Source organism: Pogona vitticeps, chromosome 1, assembly GCF_051106095.1.
Source record: "Pogona vitticeps strain Pit_001003342236 chromosome 1, PviZW2.1, whole genome shotgun sequence".
Classification (NCBI taxonomy): Eukaryota; Metazoa; Chordata; class Lepidosauria; order Squamata; family Agamidae; genus Pogona; species Pogona vitticeps.
Genome location: NC_135783.1, coordinates 19,169,001 through 19,196,428, shown reverse-complemented (window position 1 = coordinate 19,196,428; position 27,428 = coordinate 19,169,001). Strand labels below are relative to the sequence as shown.

Below are 27,428 nucleotides of genomic sequence, written 5' to 3'. Positions count from 1 at the left end.
AAAGTAGATAATAAAGTTGTTTGAAAAATTGGTAGAAGGATGTCCTTTCTGCAAGCAGCAAATGAAAGGGAACCCAAGTTGCATGCTATAATTTCTGATCTGGCTTGCTGTGAATTTTAACTGTGCCCACTTTCATGATGCTGTTTTGAACCTTTCAGAACTGTAAATTTTTGACTTTCATAGTTATTACCAGAAAAGGGAGCTTTGCTGGATGGTTTCAGAATGTGTCATTCTGTCTTGACTCAGTCCAAGAGCGTGGGAGATACAACTGCTTTAGAGACCTGAAAATACTTTTAAAAATTCTTGCTTCAGATATTGCCTAAATGGGAATTGGGTTTTCATAGTAGGTGGTTTTATTTCGCTACTAGATTCTGTCGCTGCATGTATAAACTGTTTTGGATTGTTTCTTTTAAACATCTACAGAAACGGCTGCTTGATGTGTTTGTCTTAGCTGGGCTGTGGGCAATTTACTGTAGCAAGGGAAGATGTTAATTCGTTGGTATGTAAGGCTTAATGACAATTTAACTTGGTTGCCACATGTGGCAAAATTATGGTTTGTATTTCTTACCTGATTTGTTTGACTTTTGTTTTGCTTTGGTTTGAAGCAACTTGACTTTTTCTGTTTGACTGAAGTATACCTTTAGTATACGTTTTTCTCTGTGGTAAATATTAAAAGATTTCCAAATTTATGTTTTATTTGCCTCCTCATTTTTAAAAGACTTCCAACTTATGTTTTACTTACCTTCTGATTTATAAAAGACTCCCAGTTTATGTTATGTTTGCCTTACTTATATGAAACAAGTTAAGTAGATCAAGTCTGGTTTAATTAAATTGTTTCTATGTTAGATGTGAGCTTTATGGTTTTCATATGAAATTGTTGAACTGATATAATAATACTTGTATGAAAAAATGTATCTTTTATTTGCTGAAAGGGTTGGTTTCAGATAGATGCATTTAGAGGCAATAAAGAAAACCTCTGCATGATTTTTTTGACTATATCTAGACTCAAAGTGACCAATAATTTACTAACTGCTGCATTTAAGAAATCAGTAAAGTGTTAAGATTTAGGATTAAAATATTTTTTTGCTCTCTGTCACCCCCCACCCCCCAATGTGTGGCTTTCCCCAAATTGGGCGTACTGTATGAAAGTGTTATAAGATGTTCGGGAACATAACGTCTATTTAAACATGAAAGAACTGGCCACAAATTGCAGATAGAACTGATAACAGAAGCCAACAACAATGAAAAAGTACAAAAAAACACATTACGTAAAAAGCAAAAGACCATCGGATGTGTGTTCCAGTGTTTTTTTATTTTGTTTTGTTTTGTTTCACATGTGGGCCCCCCCTTTTGATGTTAAAAACATATTTGCAGTACTTAGATGTTGCTTGATGAATTACCTTGATGAGAAATCTTTCAGATAACCTCACATTTTTTCTGCTAGCTACACATTCCTGATTCAACATCTTTTTCTGCTTCAAAGCTATTTGCATTTAAGGTGAAATATCTGTTTCTGTTTTATAAGACTGGTTTGAAAAGAAGGTTTAGTCATTTTTTGAAAGCTTGATTACTCTGGTTGCTTATGCGTTTGAAAATCTGACATTTACCGTGGAGGTTTATACACCTACCCAGTTGAGTGGAACAATTAGTTACAGTATTTAAAAGAATGGGAATTACTGAAACTGTTGTATTCAGTAGGTATTTCCATAGTATAGGAAGGCAGAGCAAACTCTTGGTGTGATTCATTGGCTGTGTGCTCTGAATCCTTTCTCCCTAGCAGTCGCAGCTTGGGAGTAAGAACGCCAAATCTCTGTACAGTAAATGTGAGGAAGCACGTTATCTTTTCACGGCTACAAAACATTTTGTCTGTTGAAATAAGACAGTTGTAGAACAGAAAATTCAGCGTGGGGTTTTGTTTTTCTTCTGCCACTTTAATCTTTGGGTTTTCTTTTTTCTTTTTACAAATAAATACAAACAACTCAAACTGAAACCTGATGACTTTTGGTGATACCAAATGACAAGCTGGAGGGGGAAATTTTCTTCATTTGACCTAAGTCTCACAACCCACACTGGTTTTTGTTCGGGAAAAATATTTAACCTTTTCAGTAGCAGAAGTCTTTGAAGTCTAGACAATGCTACAAGCTCACTTCACAATTTTGGCCCTTTCCAGATGTCCATTTAAAAAGGTTCAAAATTAACAAACACTTCAATCTTATCACATCAGCTGGTGAGTAAATTTCACTGAACACAGACAAGAGAAGATGTGTGGAAGACTGCAGTTTAAATCAACATTTATTCTTAACACAGGGCCTTTCCCATTCATCAGCAATTAAATAATATTCCACAACTCCAGACACGTATGGACAAGGTTCCCTGTGTTGAAGATAACCTCAGATGCCATTTTTTAAGGAGAAAAGTGGTCTGTACATCCAATAAATATGAATTTCTGTTGCTGCAGTGCTGCTCGTTGTGTTTTTAAAGGAGGTAATCTGCCGTTGTGATTTTGGAGAGGGTTGGCATGCAACCTACAAATAACTACTTGTCATTGAAAAAATAGTAAAGGAAAAGAAAACAGGACAGATTCATTAAGATGGTGAGGCACTGAGAACAAGGATCATTTGCAGAATTTATGATCCATTTTTGTTTGCTTTTAAAGGACTTTGTGTAGACGATACAGTGAAGGGTGCTTAGACTGCAGTCCTCTTCCTACCTCCTCAGACATAACATCTGAGGAGCCATGTATAGGATTTTCCTGTCGGAGTCTTAAGAATAAATTATTATTTTAAGGCTTCTCTTCTAAATACCCTTTCAGGTGACAAAATTCAAGGTGAAATTTCCCATAATTTGGAGGGAGCAAGGAAGAGCAACGGAAAAGCAACATTTGAGTGATAGGAATATGGTTGTTTTCCACACACAAAAAATCTGGAATGGAGGGATTATTTTTATAGCTGCCCTGAAACAATATACCAACAGTAAAATCTGGGGTACAACAAGATAGTCCTTTTGGGAAAGTCCTTGAGGTCAACGGACAGGTGGCTGGGGACAATATCACATACAAGGCAGGATGGAGTATGGTTATTAATAGAGCTGAAATCAGTGTAAAGTTTGGTGTCCGCAGTGCTCCAACTTCACATTTTTGTTGCACTCGTTGAGAAATCTGAAACATTAATTGCAGACAATAGTAAGACCAAAAAAAAGAGTGGGCGGACAGATATGTAACCACGGGGAAATGAAGGTGGTGATGCACACATTAGTTTTGAGTCTCTTAAAAATATTGTCTATCTGTGTATGTATCTGAAGATCTGGGTGGATAACACGTACCAATATTTTTCTGATTGTCCCCCACAAGCATGTTTCTCCTTTTTACTTGTAATTCCTTGAAAAGCCTTCTTTTCAAAAAATGAAATCAAAGACTTCCCTTGTCAATGGGGAGACAGACATGTACAGTATTTGATAAAAACAAGCATTTAACATTAGCTCTTAGAAAGGCTTTAATGTCTTGTTTTGCAAGCTCAGATCTACAACTTTGAGGACCAGTAACTTAATTTTTCTTCTTTTTTTAGTGAGGATGATTCTACCAAGGAAACCAACAGACATTACATACTTTCTACCTGTGCTATAAATGTACATTGCCAAAGAGCTAGCAGTTGTTTTTATTAGGAGCTGTTCAGGAGGTCGATACAAACCATTGTGTAAAACTACTTATGATGTTTGTGCGTTTAGAGCACCTTTTAAACCTTTTTATTTTGGGCTGGTGCATCATGTGTTATACCTGACATCATTAGACAAACTCAGCTCTTGAAAAGCTAGGTTTCGGGTTTTTATGTGAATTTTTCAAATAAATTTGAAACCAGTTTAAACCCACAGGAAGATCTGTGGTGTATCATATGAAAGGCCTACGTAGTCCAGCTTTCTGTTCCCACTGTGGGCTACCCAGATAAACCCCCCAAAGTAGGACATGAGCGCCATACTAACTGCTCCCCAGCAGCTGATATTTCACACTCTCTGCAGGCATGGACAGCCTTTTACCATGGAAGTGGTTGTCATAAGTTAATGAATAGCCTTATCATTCATGACATTTTCTTGGTCCCTTGTTAAAGTTATCAAAATTGGTGCTCATCACTACATCTTATGCTAGGAGAGAGAACACTGTTTGATGATGTGCTGTTATGAAGCACTAATGGTCTAGCTCTTCCCCACTGTGGCTCACAGTATGATCTTGGGTTCCAAAATTATCAGAGAGGAGGGAAAAAACCCCTCCCTCTCCCTTGTCTACACATCATGGAGAAATTTTCTGCTGCTGGTAGTCTTTGCATTGTCAGATGTGAGGGTGAACAGAAGGGTGATTGCTCTTGTTATTAGAGTGAAGGAATGTTTTTAGGTTTTATGTGCTGCATTTAAGGAAATGCCACCTTTTTAAAACCACTGTTTCCTTGTGTGCAGGTGGTGACTATTTCAGACAGGACGCCTATTGTTTCACAGAAATGTCATGGACTCTTCCTCCTATATTTTTTGATTTTTTTTTTGTCCCTTCTGGTTTCAATTCTTTTTTCCTCACGTCATGTGTGTCCATTTCCATCTATATCTGTAAGATATCATTCATGTAATGAAGTAAGCTCTCTTGTGATATACCACAGCGAACTCTTTAGATTTTAAAGATGCCATGGGTCTGCCTAAACCTGTCTTTCTTTGTGATCTTTGCTGCAATCCACTGAGCACAACTAACCCGTGCGAGTAAAAATTATTGTTACTGTGGTGAGGAAGAGTTTTTTCCCACCCCCCCAACCCCCTTTTAAGTCTAAACAACTAACGTAAACATGTACAGACCGGTAGTTCTAGTAAGAAGAATGAATGGGGGGGGAGGTCTGAGTATTTTCCGTGAAACTGTCTGCAAGGCGGCTGCTGTAGGTTACCACTTCACAGTCCAAAATAAATTGTGTGTGTGAGGATAAAGGTGAAATGTTCTTCTTTTCTGCACAGTTTGTTTGTTTTACCAAATTCTCAGATAACATCAAATCAATCATGTGCCATCCATTTTGAATTATGACGATCCCTTTCAGGGTTTTCCGTGGGGAGAGTACTCAGAAATGGTTTGCCTTTCCTTTCATCTGGGAGTGTCCTGAGACTGTGCAGCTTGCCCGAGGCTACACAGGGCTGGCTCTCCTCACAGGAGGCACAGTGGGGAATCAAAGTTCCCAACCTCTGACTCGGCAGCCAGATACCTAAGCCAACCACCTCAAATACATGATAAAACTTTAAAATTTCCACCCCTTCTCCTCTCATCTTTCCCAAAACGTTATTCCAGCATACCTGATGGAATCAGCTACTTTCAGTCTCTCTCAGATACGTATGTTCACACACCCTGACACACAGCACATAATGCAGTTCTAATCATGATGCTCATGTGGTTTAATCTATTATTTTTCCTTTTTCAAAGTGATTGGTGCACGTTATACTTCTGAGAGTAGTGTGCGGCTTTGGAAATGATGATCCTCATAAAATTTCTGTATATATTTACACAACAAAATCAAGGTTTCACCAGAAATCTTTACATGTTGACTTTCTATATTTGCTGCTCACTCATTTCCTGTGAGGGTGAGTTTGTTTATCATGAAAAACCCTATTTTTAAACTGGTTTCTGATAATAAGTCATTTGAATGTTAATGCCAGTCATTTGATGGTGTTTCACTTTGATACATGGTTTGGCTTTGCAGCTGCTTCTTTGCAAAATACAATGTTCAGAAAAAGTATGATTTGGAAGTTGGGGGGAGTGAAGGAGAAGAACAAACATATTTTCAAATATTATGAGAGGGAAAATCAGTTCTGCATGGGAAAGATGACTTCCTAAAACTATCTGAAGTCAAATACTGTACCAAGCCATCTGGTCTGGTACCATTTATGCAAACAATAACTTGTGGTTTGCAGTATTTGAGGTGCTAAAAAAACAATTTATGTTTTTGCTTGAGCCTACCCTATATTACAGTTCTCAGTGTTCAGATTAGGCTGATAGGATGTGACTTGGTTCCCTTATGTATGTTTCTCACCTGATGAGGGCATATGGAGGTCATCATGTGATGACCAGCATGTGTGAACAAGTCATTACAGAAGTGGATGCAAATACTACACACGTAGTACTCTTGTAGCATTTCCAGTTGTTTCTACTATAGATCCAGCCCCACCATGAGGCAGTATAACCCCAAATCAGGTTGCAGCCTTAAAGTCATCATTAAGAGGTATTAAATTCCCAGTTCACTGCCATTTTCTATTACATATCTTAAAACCACAAAGAGAGTAACACTTGGTGGTTTTGCCTCAGGTGGCAATGTGTTGTGTCATCAATGATTCACAGAATGGAGATGAGGTGGTATCTTGCCTTAGGAGTAGAATAGAAGCAGAAGGATCCAGTCAGTTACAGACGTTTTCCATTAACAGGACCAAGTAGCTGATAAGAATGTAAGAGCTCTTCAGGATGAGACCAAATGCCTAGCTGATGTGGTTTCTATTCCCTCAGGGACATTGCATATCCCTCTAGGTCAGTGGTTCCCAACCTTGTGTTCCAATATGTTCTTGAACTAAAACTCCCAGAAGCTTTAACGAATAGCTGTGTTGGCCAGTATTTTTGGGAGTTGTAGTCCAAGAACATCTTGGAATCCAAGGTTGGAAACCACTGCTCTAGGTTTTCCCTCAGCTTTCTGAGAGGAACCCAGTATGGAGCATAATAGACAGAGAGACCATTAGGCCCATAATCATCATCTCTAAGAGAAGCCATTATTTCTTAGCTGAAAGTGATTACAGCTCAGCTGTTGGAAAATATGTTAAATTGCACCCACAATTTGCAAGACATAACTCTGGTTTTTACTCGTAACTCTGTCATCTCTTTTTGTGCTGCAGTGTTTCTATTTATGTCAAATAATCAAATCCTTTCTGTGAAAACTTTTTGACTAACAAAAGCTACCTTTGTACCCATGTCTCATCTTTTTTTTTAAAAGTATATATTAAATCATGTGAATTAGCATGCAGTACTTCTTCTGTTTCAATACAGGCCCAGACAAGTCAGCAATAATTAGTTTCTGATGTATTTTACTTACAGAAATGATTGACTCCCTCTGCCTTCACCTCCCATGGCAAAATTGGATGTTTTTTTTAAAAAAAACACCTCTGTCTCATGTTGTAAACAAAGATATATGCTTTTGATGACTTGGGATGGCCTGTAGCAATGATGTTTCTGTGACTGTCTGATTTGTAGATACTTCTTTTCATTTTTATTATTCAGAAACTCTCACATCAGTTTATAGTTAAAGAAGAACAAATAACATAGATAACTTCCCTGATTTACATGAGACTTTTTTTTCCCCACACAGAGCTTGGAAAAAGCTCTATAATCCCCAAATGTTCAGAGCTTTTTTGAAACCATCCAAAGCTGAGTGACAAGGTAGTGTCTGAAAAATATTGATGTTCAGTTAAAGTGTTGAAAACTTTCTTGTTGATAATTTCACCTTGCATAAAGCTCTCTGGGATTTGTTAAAGGCTCTGTTAGTTGTGGGATTAGGACAGTTGTACTCCACAAAATAACTTGGGGCATGTCCAGACAGAGGGAAGTTGGAGTGGTCTGGTTCATGCTTAAGTCCAAAGTATGATTACCTCAGTTTGGTCATTTTCTTCTCGGGAAAATTCTGACTTGATTTGATTTAGAACCCATTGATTTGTCTTTCTGGCACTCTTCTGTTATCTCTAAACATTTCCTCCAACATCACATTTTAAATGAATTGTTTTTTTCTCTTTCTGTTTTCTTTATTGTCCAGCTTTCACATCCCTGTATGATATCTGGCAATAACAGTATGGATGTTCACAGCCTTGATCTCTAGTCGCACAGCATCGCACTTCAGGATTATAGTTCTTTTACATCTGCTTTTCCAAGTGTCAGTCTTCTGGTCTCCAGTTTGATTGATGATTGAACCAAGGTACAGAAAATCTTTTAACAATTTTACCATTGTCCACATTAAACTTACATATTTCTTTGTAGTTCTTATTTTTGTTTCATTATTATTTAACTGTAATCCTGCTTTTTCACTTTGTTCTTTAATCTGTGTCAGAAATAAAATACACCCTCATCTGACACTTTTGCTAATAGCACACCATTCTATTTCTCCATATTCTGCATTGACAGTCTCTTGTCCAGACTATAGGCTACACATTAGGACAATCAAATGTAGAGGCACATCCATTTCTTTTTGAAACACTGTTAAGGACTCTGTGTTACACTCCAGTAGCCACTGTATATTTACAATACAATCTCTAGGATCTATCCCTCTTCTGAATCTAGCTTGAACATTGTGCATTTCTTGGTCCATATACCATAAAACTCTTTGTTGCAAAACCTTGAGCCTCATTTTGCTTGTATGTGAAATTAATGGAATGGTCCTATAGTTATTGCACTCTATTACAACTCTTTCTTTGGGGTTTGGAATGTATTTTGAATGTTTCCAATCTGTGAGCCATTATTTTGTTTTCTATATTTGTTGGCATATTCTTGTTATGATTTTGATAGAATCCGTCTTTGTAGCTAGGAATAGTTCTCTTGGCATCCTATCTAGAGCTGGTAATTTATCCTTCCAATTGCTTTGACAGCAAGTAATTGCCCTACAATTAATTATTCATTTTCTGAGAAAAACGACTTTCCTTTCTTCTGAGGACTGAGCGGTGTCTCATCCGTCCCACACAATGCTTTGACACTGTATTGTCACAGAGTCTGGATGGAACATGATCAGGAAGGGGCTGGGACTATTTCCAAAAGGCATGGCTTTGTTTGCCCATATCATGCTGTATCATGGCAGCATCATGAAATGTGTGTTGAAGTGGGCTAAAAAACTTGCATTGCCACCAGTTCTTACCAGCTTTATTCTAAACTCAAAATATGTACCGTAATTAAATATGTCCATTCTTGAGAGGTTACCCATATTTTTAAAAAGAAAAATCTTTGTAAAATGTTTGTAACTTGTAAATACCACTAGTCTTTGAAAATGCAACATTTCAGGGCAGGGTCATTAGCAATCTGCTGTTTAATCTTAGGCAAAACATTGGATCATTGATTCTAGCACTTCTATACAGTATCTAGTCTTCCCTGGCTAAATACCTTCCAAAGGTTTTCAACTACAGTCCCCATAATCCTCAGCCAGCATGTCAAGTTCAAAACTTTCATGGTCTGCAGGCTAAAGAAGGCTGCTATATACCAAATTTAATACATAGAGAGTTGGAAAAGACTTCAGCAACTCCTCAGGATACTTTTGTGTTTTTTTGATGAGAACTCAGTAACTCCTTAAAGTGGTCTTCACAACCTCAATTCCTTTGTGAGACATCCTTTTAAGATATAACCAGTTTTTGTTAGAAGCTGCTGGTTGAGAGCAAAAAGAACACATACCAGCCTTCTTCAGCCTTGGGCTGGCAGATGTTTTGGTTTGCAGCTCCCATCATCCCTAACTATTGATCATGTGGCCTGGGACTAATAGGAGCTGTAGTCCAACACATCTTTTGGGTGGTGGCTGAGGAACATCAAATTGCATTTTGTGGGGGGTGGGAAATGGCAGAAAGGGGATAAGTGCCTAAAGTCACTGCTGTTGCCTTGCCTTGAGAGCAAGCATTTGCAAAACCAGTTAAGCACGTTACTGAATTCTCATGTCCAGCCTTCCTTAACAACCTGCATTGATTTAATTATTGGAAATAAGAAATGAAACTGGCTGGCTGCTTTTTTAACTGGGCTGGCCAGATGCAGCAGTTTGCAGGAGATGGGACTGTACTTTTAATGTTGTTGTTGTTTAGTCGTTAAGTCATGTCTGAGTCTTCGTGACCCCATGGACCAGAGCACGCCAGACCCTCCTGTCTTCTACTGCCTCCCAGAGTTGGGTCAAATTCATGCTGGTCGCTTCAATGACACTGTCCAACCATCTCATCCTCTGTCGTCCCCTTCTCCTCTTGCCCTCATGCTTTCCCAACATCAGTGGCCAAAGTATTGGAGCCTCAGCTTCAGGGTCTGTCCTTCCAGTGAGCACTCAGGATTGATTCCCTTCAAAATGGATACGTTTGACCTCTTTGCAGTCTAGGGCAGTGGTCCCCAACCTTGGGCCTCCAGATGTTCTCGGACTACAATTCCCAGAAGCCTTCACCACCACCTCTGCTGGCCAGGATTTCTGGGAGCTGAAGTCCAAGAACATTTGGAGGCCCAAGATTGGGGACCACTGGTCTATGGGACTCTCAAGAGTCTCCTTCAGCACAAGTCAAAATCAGTACTGTACTTTTAATATACATTTAGAAGAGAGAATATGGGTGTGGCATGTAGGGCTATGAGTAAGGGGGACCTGTTGTAATAAACCCATTTGTCTAACATTAGAAGTAGATCTGTACAACTTGTAATCCACCCATCCAGATCCAATGTGAGAGTATTGTTTTGGTGCTTTGGACACCCAGCCCAGATTTAAATCCTGGGATTTACCCACTGCCTAGTATAGAGGAAGGAAAGAAGGAAGCTTAAATAGAGTTTTTGGGTAGTTGGTGGTCTGTGTTGGGCTCAGTGGTATAATAGGCATTTCTCTTTGTTAAGGATAAAAACACAGTATTCTTTTACATCTCGTGTCCTGAAATCCACCCTAGAGGTACTTGTAGGTGTGCTTAAGCAATGATGGTTCATAGTGTTGTGTTTCCCTGAAATTAAGACAGGGTCTTATATTAATTTTTGCTCCTAAAAACGCATTAGGGCTTATTTCCAGGTGATTTTTTTTTCATGTACAACAATCTATATTTATTCAAATACAGTCATGTCATCTTCTTCTGCTTGCTGCACCATGGTGGAGGGCGGGGTTTCACTTAACTGGGGCTTATTTTGGGGGTAGGGCTTATATTACGAGCATCCTGAAAAATCATACTAGGGCTTATTTTCAGGTTAGGTCTTATTTTCTGGGAAACAGGGTAGTCGCAGTAATTAATTTGTCTTGGTTTTATCTTCACAATAAAATTATGAAGTAGACTGTGCTGAGTGATAATGACTGGCTTAAAGTAATTGCCAGTCAGAGGATTTAAACCTTGAATTTCCCTGTAAATTGTTTGACCTAGAGCTGGGGGTATTTGTATATGAATCTGAATACCCTCACACAGGTGGACATAACGACGGGTCTGGCCGCCTGGGGCCGAACAATCCACTCACCCGTTCGCTGCAGTCATTCCGGAGCTCGCGGTCGACTAGCCACTCATCAGCCTGGCAGAGAGGCTTGTCTTCCCTCCTTGTGCCAGGGGTGGCTAGTCAACTGCGAGCTCCGGAATGACTGGAAGGGAGCGCGGAGCCAGTGGCAGCACCAGACGAGTGAGTTGACCCTCGTTATGTCCACCTGTCTGGTATACGAATACCCTCATCTCTACTGAGACCGTTTACATTGCCTTGTCTTTCTGATTTACTAAGCTGTCATCTGGTTTGTTGCTGTACACAAATCATGGCTGTTGCAGCCTGTTTGCACACATTTCCGTGGTCAGCTGCTTGAAGCTCTAAGCCTTCCATTTGGAAGTTACACTGCACTTGATTCAGAAGCTGCGTCCTGTATAAAAAAATATAGATACATCCCCTTTCCTTCAAATATAGCAATGCCGAATGAACAATTTTACAGAAAATGGTACCCATGCTTATTGCTAATTGGTACTTTTTGCTCAGTGGTGTGTGGGCTGCAGTTTTGTCTGAAGTACAGGCACTTGTAGAAAAGATGTTACTACATAACCCCTCTGCTACAGAAGCTCCACTGGTTGCTGATCCATTTCCAGGCATAATTCAAAGTGCTGGTTTTAATCTATAATGCCCTAAACAGCTTGGGTCTAAGCAATCTCAAGGACAGCCTCTGGCCTTCCCTGTTGTTGCTCCCAAACTTTGGAACTTCCTCTCACAGCGGGTTTTGCTGTCCTTCCAAAAGCAAGCGGAAGCCTTTCTCTTCCAGCAAACTTTTCCTTAGTGACTGGCTGTCTGAATGGGGTTCTAAAATGAGACAGTTTATATTTTTGTTGTTTTAAAATCTGTTTTAGTAAAAAAAAAAATTCTAACATTTTAAATATAATGTGTATTTAATCTTTTTAAATATTTGAATAACTTGCTCTTTTTAGCTTTCAGATTTTTTAAAACTATGCACGTTGTCTTGGGTCCTTTTTTTAGGAGAAAGGTGGGTTAAAAGTATTTTAAATAAATTAATGTACATAAAAACACTTTCAGCTTTTGTAAAATGGATATTGCACTGAAAAGCATTCTGAGATTAAGTCGGTAGATCACAAAATTTCAGTTTAAGTGGAGGAGGCAATAGCTAGAAAGTTTCAGAAAATACTCCAGATGTGGAACTGATGACACTTCTAACCACACAGCTGAGCCTGAATTAGAAGACGATCTCTATTTAGTTAAGATGTGTTATTCACTGAAATACTTTTTACTGCTAATGCTGTTAAGCCTTCCATTTAACAGTTTGTATATTTTTAATTGGTTTTACTTTTGTTTTGGATTTTGAAAAAAATGAGTCTGGAACTCTGCATGGCCTTAGCGTTGAAACTGTAGTAGACATTAATTAACGGGAGCTGTTTTATATTGAGTGTGCTTCTAGTTGAAACATTCCTAGTTCTCCAAATACTGGTGAACATTCAGCACTGCACTTGTTATGTGCTGTCAACTTGGAACTGACTTATAGTGATCGTAATAGAGCTTTCCAAGTAAATAAAGTATTTAAGGGGTGTTTTAAAAGTTCTACATCCCAGTGAGTTTCTACGGCAGGACTGAGGAATTGAATACTGGTCTCCAGAGTTCTAGTCTGTCATTTTATCAGCTACAACACACTGGGTATCTGACTTATTCTTACTATTGCTTTCTGGGTCAAGATCAAATAGAAAGCTGCATAATGTTAACACTTTGTAGTTTTATGGGGCTATTCATTTACTTAGATATCTCTGGCTGAAACTTGCAGACACAGTCACAAAATGAGTCTCTTCATATCATCTGCACAATATGTATGGCTTTAAAGAGCACTTAATAAACCCTTTGTAAACCAAATCTGACTTTGTTCTGACTTTTTTGTCCATAGGAACGCATTAATTAGATTTCAAAGCATTCCTATGGGATAACGCGTATCGCAGGATGATTTTTTCGTAAGAAAACATTGACTGTGGAACGAATTAAATTCATCTTGCGAGGCACCACTGTATAGGAATTGTACTTAGACCAAATTGTCACGGGCCTTAAGCAGACCTCTTCTGCAGCTCTCCCACTCTTTCTGATTCACAACCCAGTCTTTCCTAATCCCACCCCTTTGGGCTGAACCTGTATTTCATAGGGTTAAATAGCGACAACGAGGAGGACTTTATTTTCATCTGCTCCTCTATTCCTTGAATATGCTAGAACTCAGTTCATATACTGTAAATGATATTTCAGACTGGTTGTTGTGGGTTTTTCAGGCTCTTTGGCCATGTTCTGAAGGTTGTTCTTCCTAACGTTTCGCCAGTCTCTGTGTGCAGTATTTATGGCTGTGAGACAGGCTTTTGTCTTTTTCTGTAGATGGGTGATTAGTGTGTCTTGTTGTGGGTGTATTGTTGTGCTAAGGAGAAGAGATTATCTGTCACTGTGGTTGATGGGTGTCATTAGCTGGTCTTTTGTGTGTACTGATCCCTTGTCCTTGTGGCTGGGTGGACACTGTATTTTTGCACACTGTATTTTTGAGAGCTGGGAGAGAAGTTTTGTTGAGCTTCACACTTTCCTCTTTTTTGTTGAAGTCCTACTGGTGCTTGTGGATTTCAGTGGCTTCCCTGTGCAGTCTGACGTAACGATTGCTGGTGTTGTCCAGTATTTCAGTATTTCAAAATAGAATTTCATGTCCAGTTTGTTTTAGGGCATGTTCAGCTACTGCAGATTTAGTCTGCAGTGTCTCTCATGTTCTTTGATTCTGGTGTGGATGCTTTGTTTTGTGGTTCCAATATATACCTGGCCACAACTGCAAGGTATCCGGTATACTCCTGCAGTGATGAGGCGGTCCCTTCTGTCCTTTGCTGACCATAACATTTGTTGTATTTTTGTGGTGGGCTTGAATACTGTGTGTAGGTTGTGTTTTTTCAAAAGTTTCTCCATGCGGTCCGTGACCCCTTTTTCTGATGTTCTACAGAAAAAGTCAAAAGCCTATCTCACAGCCATAAATACTGCACTCCCAAGCAAACTACACCAGAGCACAGAGTGCTGTCCTCTGAAGATGCCGGCCACAGAGACAGGCAAAACGTTAAGAAGAGCAACCTTTAGAACACAGCCAAAGAGCCCGAAAAACCCACAACAACCATTAGATCCCGGCCGTGAAAGCCTTCGCGGATATTTCAGACTGATTGACTGAATTTATTACCCCCCACCTTTTCCACAGAAAAGGGGACTTGGGACATCTCATGGTAAGGCTCAATAAAAATACACTTAAAACAACAATTTAAAAACAGTTAAACATCTGGTTCTTGTTCCTCTCCGGGAACATCCTCTCCAGGAGGTTGGACATCACGATGACAATTTTGATTTTCAAAATTAAGCTCTAAACAGTGATGATGTGTTGTATCCAAACCACTTACCAGATTCTTCTGCCAATAAGTTGTTTTCCTTCCTGCAGTTCTTTTTTTGTTTTCTCCTTAATGATCAGCTGCCACTATCTGAAAGAAAGAAAGAAAGAAAGAAAGAAAGACAGAAAGAAAGAAAGAAAGAAAGAAAGAAAGAAAGAAAGAAAGAAAGAAAGAAAGAAAAAGTTCCACATGATTATTGTACAAAATCCGAAAGCAAGGGTGGGTAATACCTTTATCGGAGTACTAAAGTTTTAGAAACAAGCAAGATTTTGAGTGCAGCAGGATCCTTTGTCACGCTGACCATTGCAGATCCAGATAGCATTGAATAAAAACACACCTCATGGTTTTTTGTTGGATGTTAAATGGTCACACCTTTATGGGTCCCAGCTAAAGTAAAATTTTCTCAGCAAAGGGACACTGATCTAGAGATTTCCTGACCTGTCGGCAAGCCAGTAAACCCTCCTAGCTCCACTGCTAAGGACATAACTAACTGGTGGATGGTAAGATAATTCTTCCCAACTGGCCATTTGTGATAAAGACAGTTCCAGTCCTTTCCTGAGCTAGACAGACCTCGCTATCTTCACCCCAGTATCCTTACCTTGTGTCCCACAAGGCAGGTATATTAGAGCGGTCTTTTAGGCCAGATGGGTGGGGTATTAATTAATTAATTAATTAATTAATTAATTAATTAATTAATTAATATAGGCCCACCATCCTGATTCTCTCTAATGAATCTGTTACAGTGGTCATAAATGCCTGCTCCTGGATAGCTCATTGAGACTGTGCCTCCTTAACTGGGGCTGGACTCGATGATCTATAGGGTCTCTTCCAGCTCTGCAGTTGTAAGATAGAGATACTAATATATTTGAGGTAGGAATGCTCTAAATTCTTAATCCCACCCTTCTCCCCATGCTCACTGTGAATGCGGGAGGGTAAGTATGGGGAGCAGAGTGGGGTGGATTGAAGCAGCAGCTCACGCAGAAGCTGGCATGGATATAATTGAAAGCCACACCTCATGTCTGTGCCTCCTGCCACTTCCCAAACAATCACCATTAACTGGCTCATTGCATATGGCCTCCCATGCCCTCCGAGACAGGCAGGGCCCTCTGGAGTGGCAGTTATTTGTATAGATGAGGCTGTCCTCCAGCAGCACATAGTTATTCTTAAGGATCTTTTCTAATTCCTTCATAGTTACACTCCTGAGTCTCAGTCTTCTAATTTCTTGGCCGCAGTCTCCATTTTGATTGATGGACAGGTATTATAGCACCTGTTAAACACTTGTTCTGGGTCAAACATTGTCTGATTTTAATACCTAATTCACTGATTTTAATACTCCTGTGGCTTTCTGTGTTTTTATTGTACTTTCACTGAACTTTTCACATCATCCTAGAATGTTGATATTATACAGAACTATCCAGATAGATAAATAAATAAGGCAAATGCCCAAAAACCTGGAAAGCCATAGACAGCCAGATGACACAGCCTTCGCTTAGACGCAACTTGGCGTAAAGCAGCTACAAAGGCCTCTCCTCCCTTCTTTTAGGATGATTAGTTTTGTTCATGTATAAATTTGTGCAGATGTAATCAATTATCTGATTAATGAAATCAGTGGAAATCCATATCATTAAGCCAGCAACATTTCTTTGATCATGCGAGAGACTGAGAATCCTCCCGGTAATTGTGGGGAGGGTAATAAACAATTAAGCACCATTTTGCTCCTACCTCACAGGCAGATCGGCTTTCAGAAGAGCATTTAAGTTTTCAGTAAGTGATTTACCAATAAAGGGTGTGTGGAAGCCTCAGGAGACAGTGAATTAACAGCTCTTGGTTCTTCCTCAAAAGCGCATGTGCTCAGAAAGATTCTTAGCTCAGATATAGTACAATTTCCGTCGTTTCTAAGCAGCTTGAACTATGCTTATATTAGAGAATGAGAGGACAGATTCTAGAAAACAATGCCTGCTTTTTTGTGTTGTGTCTTGCATGAATAGCCCCCCTTTAGTTTTGACGATAAAGCTAGCATATTTATAGCTGGATTCCCCAAAGTTGTTGCAGCAGCAAATAAATGTGTGCAGATGGGGAATATTCAGGCTGCTGGGTCTGTGGAGTGTTGCAAACCACAGTGTTCCTTGGGTATTGCTAGCAAATAGTCTAGTACCTGGCTGTGTACTCAGAAGCGAAAAGTGCAAAACAGCCTTTGGTTTGCATGCAGTTATTCAGAGATGTGATGAAAATGTTGTAATGAACCGTCATAGCTTTCCAATGCGTGCCTTTATGCCTCAGCAGGATTTTCTCCATCTATTTCTGAGCCTCTTCACCAGTGCGCAGGCAGGTCCAAGACCAGTGGTTTAAAACAAAAGGTGGGGCAAAGGTGGAACTGGGTCTACTGAGAGGTCTCTGAGTGATTTGTAGTAGATTGGAAAGGACTGCTGTGTCCAATATGTTCAAAAACAAAATGACTCAGCACTGTGCCAGTTATACTGCTATAATAAAAGAAGCCATTGTGAGAATGGCTGACAGTCAGATTCCAAAAGATCTCCTGTATGGAGAATTAGTGCAGGGAAATCGCCCCAGAGGGAGACCACAGCTGCGATACTGTACAAGGATATCTGCAAGCAGGATCTGAAGGCCTTAAGAATGGACCTCAACAGATGGGAAACCCTGACATCTGAGCGTTCAGCCTGGAGGCAGGTGGTGCCTCATGGCCTCTCCCAATTTGAAGAGACCCTTGTCCAGCAGGCCAAGGCAAAGAGGCAGTCACGAAAGCAGCAAAATCAGGGAGCTGGACAGGGGACAGATTGTATTTGTCTTCAGCGTGGAAGGGATTGTCACTCTCAAATTGGCCTTTTCAGCCACACTAGATGCTGTTCCAAGTCTTCCATACAGAGCACGTTACCATAGTCTCTCGAGACTGAAGGATGCCTAATCTAATAAAAGAAGACTAGAGTACCCAAGAATTTTTAAATAAATCTTCCAGATTCAGCATTTTCTCTTCTTAATGTACCTTGTGTTACCAAAAATCCAAGAGTATGTGTGAATAATAGGGTCTCTGCTAGATTAGACCAATGGCTCATGTAATCCTGCTCCCTATTACCTACAGTCAATGCATGCTTCAACAAAGCCATTTCTTATTCTTGATCCACAGAGTCTAGAAAGGTCCACAGAATCATCTCTTTCTCTAAGAGTACCCTAGATCAAAGAGTTATGACAGCTTTTTAGTCGAAATGGTGCCCTTGTAGTGCAAGATGTTTTAGCATGGTTGGCGTGGGAGCAGGTGTGGAGGCCAGTTATTTCCAGAAGTGCAAAAAACCCCAAACACCTTCTTTTGAAACCCTAAGCACTCCATCCGTCCACCCGTCCACCTGCCCACCTGCTACTAATCAATGAAAACTAAACATCAAATGTTATCAGATAATATTGCATATCAGAAATAGAAAAACAAATCATGAGATGGGATGGGTGTCCTCAAGAAAGGTGAAGGTAGACAACACCCTGAAAAGGGGCGTTTCTTTTAGGGGTGAAGATATAGCCATCAGAGCCTCCAAGCAGCATGGCCAGACTCTGGGAGATGTCATCACTTTTCCAAACTTTGATGGCCATCACCTTGACCTATGATAGTTAATCCCACTCTTTAGAAATGCATTCGGTGCTGTGGCTTAAGTAGTTTGTGGATCATATCTGCGACACGTCTTTGGCGTGAACACAAACATACCTGTACTAACAGCATGGATCTTTTTCAGGAAGCAGTCACAAACGGCAGCTTTTAATTGCAAGGATCCACTGCTGTAGGCAGTGTACACGTGGCAGGCACCTCCGTTTAGTAAAGTGTGAATCAACCCTCCTAGTCATCATGAAACAAACTCCTTAACCAAAGAGGGAAAAAACACAGCACACACAGACACATATATAGAAACGTTATCACTGTGGGCTGGAGCAGTGTTTCGAAAGGGACTTTTTCTGCCTTTCCCTCGCTCTGCACCTCCCCCAATATAATCCATTGTTGAGTAAACAGTCATAAATCTGTTGCAGACAGACAGGCTACGCCTACTCAAATTGCCTACTGCTGCAATTTCAGCTTCAGGCTTTAATGCCCTAAACATGAATAACTTTTGTGAGCGAGGCACAGATCTGATTAATGATGCCGGCTTGCCAATGGCCTTATTCAACATCTCCCTCTCTTCTACACACGTGCATGTGCGCATCGTGCACACAAACGCCTGCGTGCCCTGTCCCTTTAACTAACTAAATAAGCAAATTTCAGCACTGAATTATACAAGAGCACTAGAGTAAACTTTAATCAAAAGGACATGGCAGATAAGCTTTTGTAGCCCCACCAGACTAACAAACTCAGCAGACTTACATTTTAGCTTTATCTTCTGCTGGGGTGTTTGCCAACTTTTCAGCTGTTAATTCAGAGGCGAAAGGAGGAAAGTGTGTGGTTGTTTGGTTAATTAACCGGTTAAAGTGGTGCTCCTTTCACAAATAGATGGGTGCTTCCAAATGTGTGCATCTGACTATGAATGGATAGTTAAGCCTGTATTAACCATTACTGTACATTTGTTTTTCAAATTTCTATCCCAGCCTTCCTCCAAAGAACAGGATCTCGGCATCTTGTCCTCACAACTGCTCGGTTAGGATAGGAATTAGTTGTAGACTCCCTTGAATTACCGTATTTTTCACACCATAAGACGAACTTTTTTCCCACAAAACGGGGGGTTGGAAAGTCTGTGCGTCTTATGGAGCGAAGAAAACAGATTATATTTTCCTGTTTTCTTCTCCTAAAAAATTGGTGTGTCTTATGGAAAGGTGCGTCTTATGGAGCGAAAAATACCGTACATAATAGTGAAAGAACTGAATCTATGTTTTTCCTAATCCCAGTCTAGCTATATTGCAACTACTCTGTTCAAAAATTTAAGCTTTTCCCAGTATGGAGTGCCACTGACTGGAAAATCTTTACTTGTTGAGATTGGCCAATGGTTCCCAGCTTTATGTTTTCAGATGTTCTTGGACTGAAACCACCAGAAGCCTTCACTGCTAGCTATGCTGACCAGGATTTCCGGGACTTGCAGTCCAAGAATATTTGGTTGAGAAATACTGGGCTAGATCATAGAAAAACAGAATTGTACAATTAGAAAAAATGCCATGGGTGGTCTGATCCAGTGTCCTGTTGATGAAAGAAATCATTAAGCCTTTCAATAAGGAAGAGTCTATCACCTTCTGAGATCATCCATTCTATTACTGAACATCTCATATTATCAGGAAATTCTTCCTTAATGTTTAATCAAAACCTCCTTTCTTGTAATTTGAATCACTTAGTTTGAGTCCTGAACTTGGAGATGCAGAAAATAAGTGTGCTTCATCTTTTACGTGAAAGCCCTTCAGATATTTCAGGGTGACTATAATATCATCCATCAAGCTTCTGTTTTCTAGGTGAAACATACTCAAACTTCCACAACCATACTTCACAGGGTTTGGTTTCGAGAAAATTTACTACCCTGGTTACCATCTTTGGGTATGTTCTTTCTAGTTTGTTGATAACCTTATTATAGTGCCCAGAATTAGCTATGGTATTCTAGGAAAGGTACTCTGTGTTTGGAACAGAATAAAGTGGTGCTTTTGCACCCCTTGATCTGGGCACTATAATTAATCTTGCTGCATCTTAATGTTGGCGGCTTCTTCTTTTCTTATTCTTTTTGGCACCGTGTTATGCTAATTATTCAGTCTTCTAAGACCCTCAAAGCTTTTTCATATGTACTACTTCCAAACATGGCACCAAACCTGAATCTGTGCATCTTCTTTTTCTTGCCAGAAGGTAGAATTTTACATTTTTCTCGATTGAACCCCATTTTGTTTGTTTTGGCCTGGTTCTCTAATCTCCTCAGGCCATCATGAATCATGATTCTTTCTTCTGAAATATTAACTACAAGTTTGATGGGCATTCCCTCTACTTTTTCCTCTAAGTTATAAAGATGTGGACCTCTAAGACCCAGAATGCTAGAGTAAGGTTTGAAAGTCTTGAGTTCAAATCCTATCTAAACCATGAATCTTACTGTGTGAGTGTGTACTAGTTACACTCTCAACCTGATCTGTCTTACAGAGTTGTTGTCAGAGGTTTACACATAAAATAACTACCTATAACTCAGTGCTTTCTTGAGTTACAAGAGTATAATCAAGTTACATTTTAAAAGGAACAATGAGCAAAAGAAAAGTAATTTCATTGTTGCAACAAATTTTTTTCTACTTATTCTTAAAGTTGCTTTTTAAAGGACACTTTAGAAGCATTTCCATACATACATTTTGCAAGGTTTTCAGAGTAGTAGCTAATCTGTGCAAGCATATCCAAACAAAAATTTGAAAAAGATTTAAAAAGCCAAAAACATTTGCAGCACCTGAAATACTTACTGTTGTAAGGGAAGCTTCATGGATACCTCCATTTCTTCATGGTATGAAGGAGAAGCTGTATCCTGTGTGAAAGCTCACACAGAAATATAACCATTAGTCTTTAAGGTGCTACAACAATTTTTTTCTGGATTTCCAAGGTTTATGCCTCTCTTTTTTTTTTACCAATACCAAGTAACAGAAAGCAATGAAAAATTGTAAAGTAAACTAACAATGCAAGTTCTTTTTCTAATATTGTATTGAATAACAACTGTTTTTTTTCAGACACGAATAGTTAATGGGAACAAATTATTTTTAAATGTATTTTTCTCCTGGTAGTTGTGAGGATAAAGGAGGAGGGCTGTGTATACCGTCTTAAACTCATTGGAAGAAAAGTGGAATATAAATGTAACAAATAAATAAGATCAATAAAATAAAATGTTGTGCTATATTTGAGCTAGTCATCCTGCTAAGGAAAGTGTCAAATCTTTCAGGCAACAAGATGGAAACAGTACCTGAGGCTCCCCCAATAAATGCCATAAAAGTTTTCTTGGATCAGATTTAGTCTAGCGCACTGTTTACTCACAGTGTCATTACGATGTCCCTGGGAAGCACATAAGCAGGACTGGGAGGTGATAGCTTTATCCTTCTCTTGCTCCTCAGCAGCTGGTATTCAAAAGCATTTTGGCAGCTACATTCAGTAGTAGTTATTGACAGCCGTAGGATTCTCCTCCATGAATTTGTCTAATTCCTTTTCAAAGCTACACAAACTATTCGTTTTACAGCAGCAGCACTTACAAGAATCAGCATTATGAAAAGGTCTCCATTATTTCTCCTCCACACCACCATCTGATTTGCCCCTTCCAACCCCCAGCCCCATTTTCAGTTCCTAATCTCTTTCCTTAACCCGTGTCTTTGCTAGGAGAAGTTGAAGGCAGCAGGAAAAGAGGAAAACCCATTGTGAGATAGATTGACTCCGTAAAGGAAGCCACAGCCTTGAGTTGAGAGCTGAGCAGGGCTGTCCAGGAGAGGAGAGTTTGGAGGTCACTCATTCATGGGGTTGCAGTAAGTCAGAGGCAACTTGATGGCACAAAATAGCAACAAACCGTGTATTCTTGTCTGCCTAACATAATACACGTGGTGCATCGCTTAACGACAATAATCCGTTCCAGGAAAATCGCTGTTAAGCGAAAACATCGTGAAGCGAAATTAAAAACCCAATTGAAATGCATTGAAAAGCATTCAATGCGTTCCAATGGGGTAAAAACTCATCGTCCAGCGAAGATCCTCCATATGGTGGCCATTTTCGCTGCCTGTATAGCGAGGAATCCATCCCTAAGCACAGCGGGGAGCCATTTTAAGCACCCGGTGGCCATTTTGGAACCCCGACGATCAGCTGTTTTTGATCGTCATAAAGCGAAAATTGGTTCCCAAAGCAATTGCGATCGCAAAAAGATTGTCGTAAAGCGGATTCGTTGTAATGCGGAGCAATCGTTAAGCAGGGCACGACTGTATGAAAATAGACTCTGATGCAAAAAAAGAAAAGTGTGAGCTCTCACATTCCCCAGAACTCTGCATCATGCTGAGTGTTCGGAAGGGAGAAATGAGTGCGTGAAAGAAGAAACTGAAAAAGTCCAAAAGTTAGACCATTTCTTCTAGCCATGGGCTCCGTAGGCCCGATTCTCCAAACTGCGCCAAACTGCAGCAAGTGCCCATCTCTATTCAAAACTTTTAAAACAAACTTAGCTAAAAACCAGCATTCAGGGGCTCAGCTACGGTTATTGAAAACCTGCTGGAAGAAACGGGCCTTATTCTATTGGCAGAAGAATAAAAGGGAGGACAACAATGTCTTGAGGGGAGAGCATTACACTTCTGGTTGGGATAATCGAGTTTCGATATATAGAATAGGGACCCAAAGTTAAAAGAATTTCCCACTCTTTACACTACAGTGCTCTGCTTGTGCCTTGAGGCTGTGTGTGGCAAAAATGTTGTGTGTTCTCTTGAAAATTCAGAATTTATGTTCTCTTAAACCAAGTTCACACATATCAAAATTGGTCCTTTATAAAAACCCACTACATAGAGACCAACTTTTTAATAATGCAAATGGTTGATTAAATAGGGTCTGGAGAACCAGTAGATAAAATATACTGTAGAAGGTAAATAAATCTGTAGGAACGCCAGAAGAGACTTGACGGAAGCTAAAAAGTTGCTATGTCATGTTCCAGGTATTTCTTTATAGCTACAATAAGAGGTGGAAACCTGCCTTAAAACAGAAGAGTAGAAGTTTATTCTAGTGAAGCTGTGGTCGATTCCATGTAGTCAGAGCCACACAACTTTCTACAATCCCTCTTCAAGCATTATGTTCATTCTGATTTATTTTCCTTCTAGGAAAATCGTCTAGTAAAATTAATTCCAAAGGGAAAGAAGTGGATTCAAATCCCCTGAGATCAAGCGGCTGTTTCCCTTAGGGGAAAGATCCTCTCTGTTTGAGAAATGTGCCTCCTCCTTTATGCATTTTTCATGTGGTCCATATTAACAAATTAAAAGGCAGCAGATTTATAGTTGCAGCAAGAGGGAAATGCATAACGGCAGCCAGCTAGTTTGTTTTTCCTGTTTGTTTGGGCATGGCAATTATAAAGATGCAATAATCTGAACAGCGAACGGGTTGCATGCAAAGTCTCCAAAATATTGAAACGTGTCGTTTTGCTTTGCCAAGCTCTTTCTGCTAATCTCCAACATATGTTACAGTCATAAAAGGCTCATCCGCTGAGCACAGAGCTGTAATGCAAGGCATTATGAGGGCCCTAAATTTTGGTGAGCCCTCAGCTCTGATGCCAGGTCTTAAATATGATTTGCAAATGGGAGTTGCCGATCTATTTTTTGGTGATATGTTTCACCTTTGTTGACCATCTTGCCTCAAGATTTTTTCAGTTGTTAAGGAGGACATTGCCTGTGTCTGCACTGGAAGAAGTAGGTCTGGTTTACCTATAGAGCAAGTGGGGAATTGTCAACATATCTGAGAGATACGTATATATTCCAGGTATTCATTCCTTCATTTAGGTCAGTTTACATACTCCTAAAACACTTCTGACTGCATAAGAAAAAGAAATGAATAGAGCTGCAACACTTTTAAATTCTTTGAGGCTATTTGTTTACAGTACTTTGATATCTATTGATGAACCTTTTAAACACAATTTCACAAAATTAGTCTTGTCGTATTCACTGTTACATGATGGACAACATGAGCAATTATAACAACAAAATGCTATAGTTTGCGTGCCCAAGACCTTGGCAACAGCACCGATAAAGAAGTTGCTTGTATAATTGCAAAGTTCAAATGTCCCTTTAAATTCAAATTCAGATAAAAATGTAAGACATCTTCAACTGGGTTGTGTATCCATAACATAAAAGAATTAGCTCTACATGCAGAATCTTCAAAATCCTGAAAAGAAAATATCAGTTGAATTGCACATACATGAACTCGCTTTGTGGATTGACCCCTCCAACACAAACATATAGGAATTATATCTAGAGCAAGTTGGCAAGGGCTTTAGCAGTCTAAGTGGCAATCGCAGCTCCACTCTATTCAGCTCTCCCACTCTTTCTGATTCAAATCTCTTACTCACAGCCTTCCTCTTTCTTAGTCCCACCCCTTTGGGCCGAACCAATACGTCACAAGGGTTTTTTATATATATATATATATATATATATATATATATACACACACACACTCTCTCTCTCTCTCTCTCTCTCTCGTCATCCAACTTCCACTTAAAAATATGTTCAAGGTAAAGCATTACACAGATGAACAGTTGTTACTGTCAGAAAAGTCTGTGTATTCTTGCGTGTATGTGTGCACACTATGTATATATGTATTCTGAATTACCATTTCTGCACATTTTTACATAGATTATAACAGCACTTGGAATCCTTTCGTATGGCTGCCTTTTCTGTTAATTTATTTATTTATTTGATTTGTATATCGCCCATCTGGCAGCCAAGGCCACTGTGGGCAGTTTGCAACAAGTAACATAAAACAACGAAGTAACGAAATAGCGATAACAACATCAATACATAGGGGTGAAAATCAATAAATGCTACTGCATTTTTGTCTGAGTCTGTTTGTCTTCTTAGATGCAGCTACATGTAACAGTGCTGAATACAGAAACTATTATTTAAAGGAATAATAAAAACAATATTTTTATTCACAATAAAGCTAGAGGCACCTGATATATTAAGAAGTATATGAACAGCTTCATAATACCACCCCCCCTCCCCATATATGTACAGTCTGAACGGTATCTATTCCAGACTATTACAAAGCACTTGGACGGGTTTCATGCATGGCAGCAACAAGAAACAGTCGGGCAGAAGAACGTGTCCAGGCAGTGGACCATTTTCTACAATATATTTGTCATGTGCCAGGTTAGCGTTTGCAGCCATGAAGCAAAAAAGCTTCAGAATCATCCTGGCTCCCGGCAGCAATCTTGAATCTTGCAACAACATTAAGCCATTTATTTTTTCGCTTGTGGGTTCATTCAAAAGCCTCTGGAATCCCATTAGGAGCCACAGTAGGCAAGTGGCTGTACGTATGTATAGACTTATTTAGGCATTTTACGGTGTTAGGCCAGGTACAAAGTATTTCTTCATGCTCATGGTCCAATTATTAATAATAAAAATGTATATAGTAAACCTTTATATAGTAATTGTGCACAACACAACAATCTACTTAAAATATTAAATTTCTATAAACCTTGCTGGGAAAGGGTCTCCATAAGTCAGAATTGTCTTGACAGCACATTATTACTTTTTTAAAAAAATCTAAAGTAATGTACAGAAGATCAGGTTGCCCCTGTTCCATGGCAATGAGGAGCCCTTGACTTCCTTAGTCAGAATTATTTTCACCTTTTGCCAGTTTTAACTCACAGTGCATTTTCAGTACACTCTATGGACTACAAAGATAGGTCAATGTTGCTGTTTTTAGCCAGGTCTTACGGCTGCTTCTTAACACAAGTAATTTTCTCTTGATGAGTCTGTGAAATACTACAACCTGTAGTTCTTCAACTCTACAGCTAGAAACCATGAGCTCTAGTCATTTTTAGGGCATCCATATAAACTTCCTTTTGTATTTTTCATATTATGTCAGTCATTTTGATGGTAGTATCTTTCTTTCTTTCTTTCTTTCTTTCTTTCTTTCTTTCTTTCTTTCTTTCTTTCTTTCTTTCTTTCTTTCTTATACTTGTATACTGTGTGATTTAGTGAAAAGTACTACTCCGGGCTGTTGATATTATGCTAAAGATAATTATGGGATTAATTATTTTTCCTTAAGCATGTTGCAAGACAAAATAAGAAAAAAGACATAACTTTTGAAATTGGGGCAACCATTTGAAGCAGAGTAGGTTTTACTTTTGCATTAGAAAAAAAAATTGCTTTCCCTCCTCCATAACACTTTAAGACTCAAATGTGAAAATAACTAAAAGCATAACAAATCCTGGAGATTTGATTAAATTCTAGGATTTAAATTTTTTTAGATATATATTTGGTGAATTGTTAAGGGAAAGACTGCCGATAAAATTTTTAAACCAATAAAAATGAATTTGTTAAATATTGAAAGCTATACTAGTTGGATTGCTCAGGGGGTTAGGTATCTGGCTACAGAGCCAGTGGTTGGGATTTTGATTTCCCACTGTGTCTCTTGCAAGTAGAGCCAGCCTGTGTAGCCTTGGGCAAGCTGCACAGCCCCAGGATGCCCCCAGAAGAAGGGAATGGTAAACCACTTCTGACTATTCTCTTCCTAGAAAACCCTGAAAACGTTCACCAAGTCTTAATTGACTTGATGGCACATGATGATGGTGATGAATGTAAGATGATAGGAGCAAGCTCTAAGAAGAAACTGTTCTCAGCGTATCTGCCTTTTCACTTAATGGGATACAAATCCTTATAGGCTGGGCTCGGTGATCCACGGCCTCTGGAAGCGTGCGAATTCTCTGTAGCCACAGCAGCATTAGGCCTAAGAAGAACCGTTGCAAAATTATTCGGTAAGATAAACTGTCTAGAAATGTTCTGAACAGAGCACGATTCCTTGTGTCTAGTGTGAGAATAAAATGAAGATCACCTCCCTTCCTCCCACTACTGAGCTTGAGGTTTCTGCAGTGTGTAGAAAATGTCCCCACAGAAAACTCTCATCTTGTTGACAGGGGAAGCAAAGCACATACAGATAGCAAGCACCAAAAAGTTGATCCAAAAAGGTGTGAGCAATGTATCCAGTGCTTCTCACACTGGGCAACAAGAATGCAAATCACGTAATTTTGGCAATTTGCACAAAAATGTTCCTCACAAATGCAAGAATTCTCCTCAGTATTGGACAAAATGTCTCACAGACCAGAATTATTATTATTTTTTAAATATTATCTATGGGAATGAGACAAGCAGATCTGTATGTCTGGGCAGAACAGACTCTA

The 27,428-nt window shown here is 39.4% G+C and overlaps 1 protein-coding gene and 1 long non-coding RNA gene across 50 annotated transcripts in view; one reads left to right on the top strand and one right to left on the bottom strand.

The window, feature by feature from the left end:
• LOC140704068 (uncharacterized) overlaps positions 1–27,428 on the top strand; it is a 342,640-nt gene that overhangs the window by 148,517 nt on the left and 166,695 nt on the right. For 17 of the 49 annotated variants that reach the window (XR_013540246.1, XR_012083170.2, XR_013540263.1 and 14 more), the window contains one exon: positions 7,803–7,961. The exons of 30 other annotated variants lie outside the window; for them this stretch is intronic. The gene's annotated coding sequence lies outside the window, so the exon portion shown is untranslated. Of the gene's footprint in view, positions 1–7,361; positions 7,433–7,802; positions 7,962–12,361; positions 14,812–27,428 lie in introns of those variants that run through there. 2 more of the 49 variants (XR_013540255.1, XR_012083183.2) reach the window with 2 other exon arrangements.
• On the bottom strand, positions 663–27,428 carry LOC140704077 (uncharacterized). The gene is made up of 3 exons (XR_012083194.2): positions 18,302–27,428; positions 14,605–14,682; positions 663–3,157 (listed from the first exon to the last, which is right to left on the bottom strand). It is a non-coding gene; the product is annotated as an uncharacterized LOC140704077 (long non-coding RNA).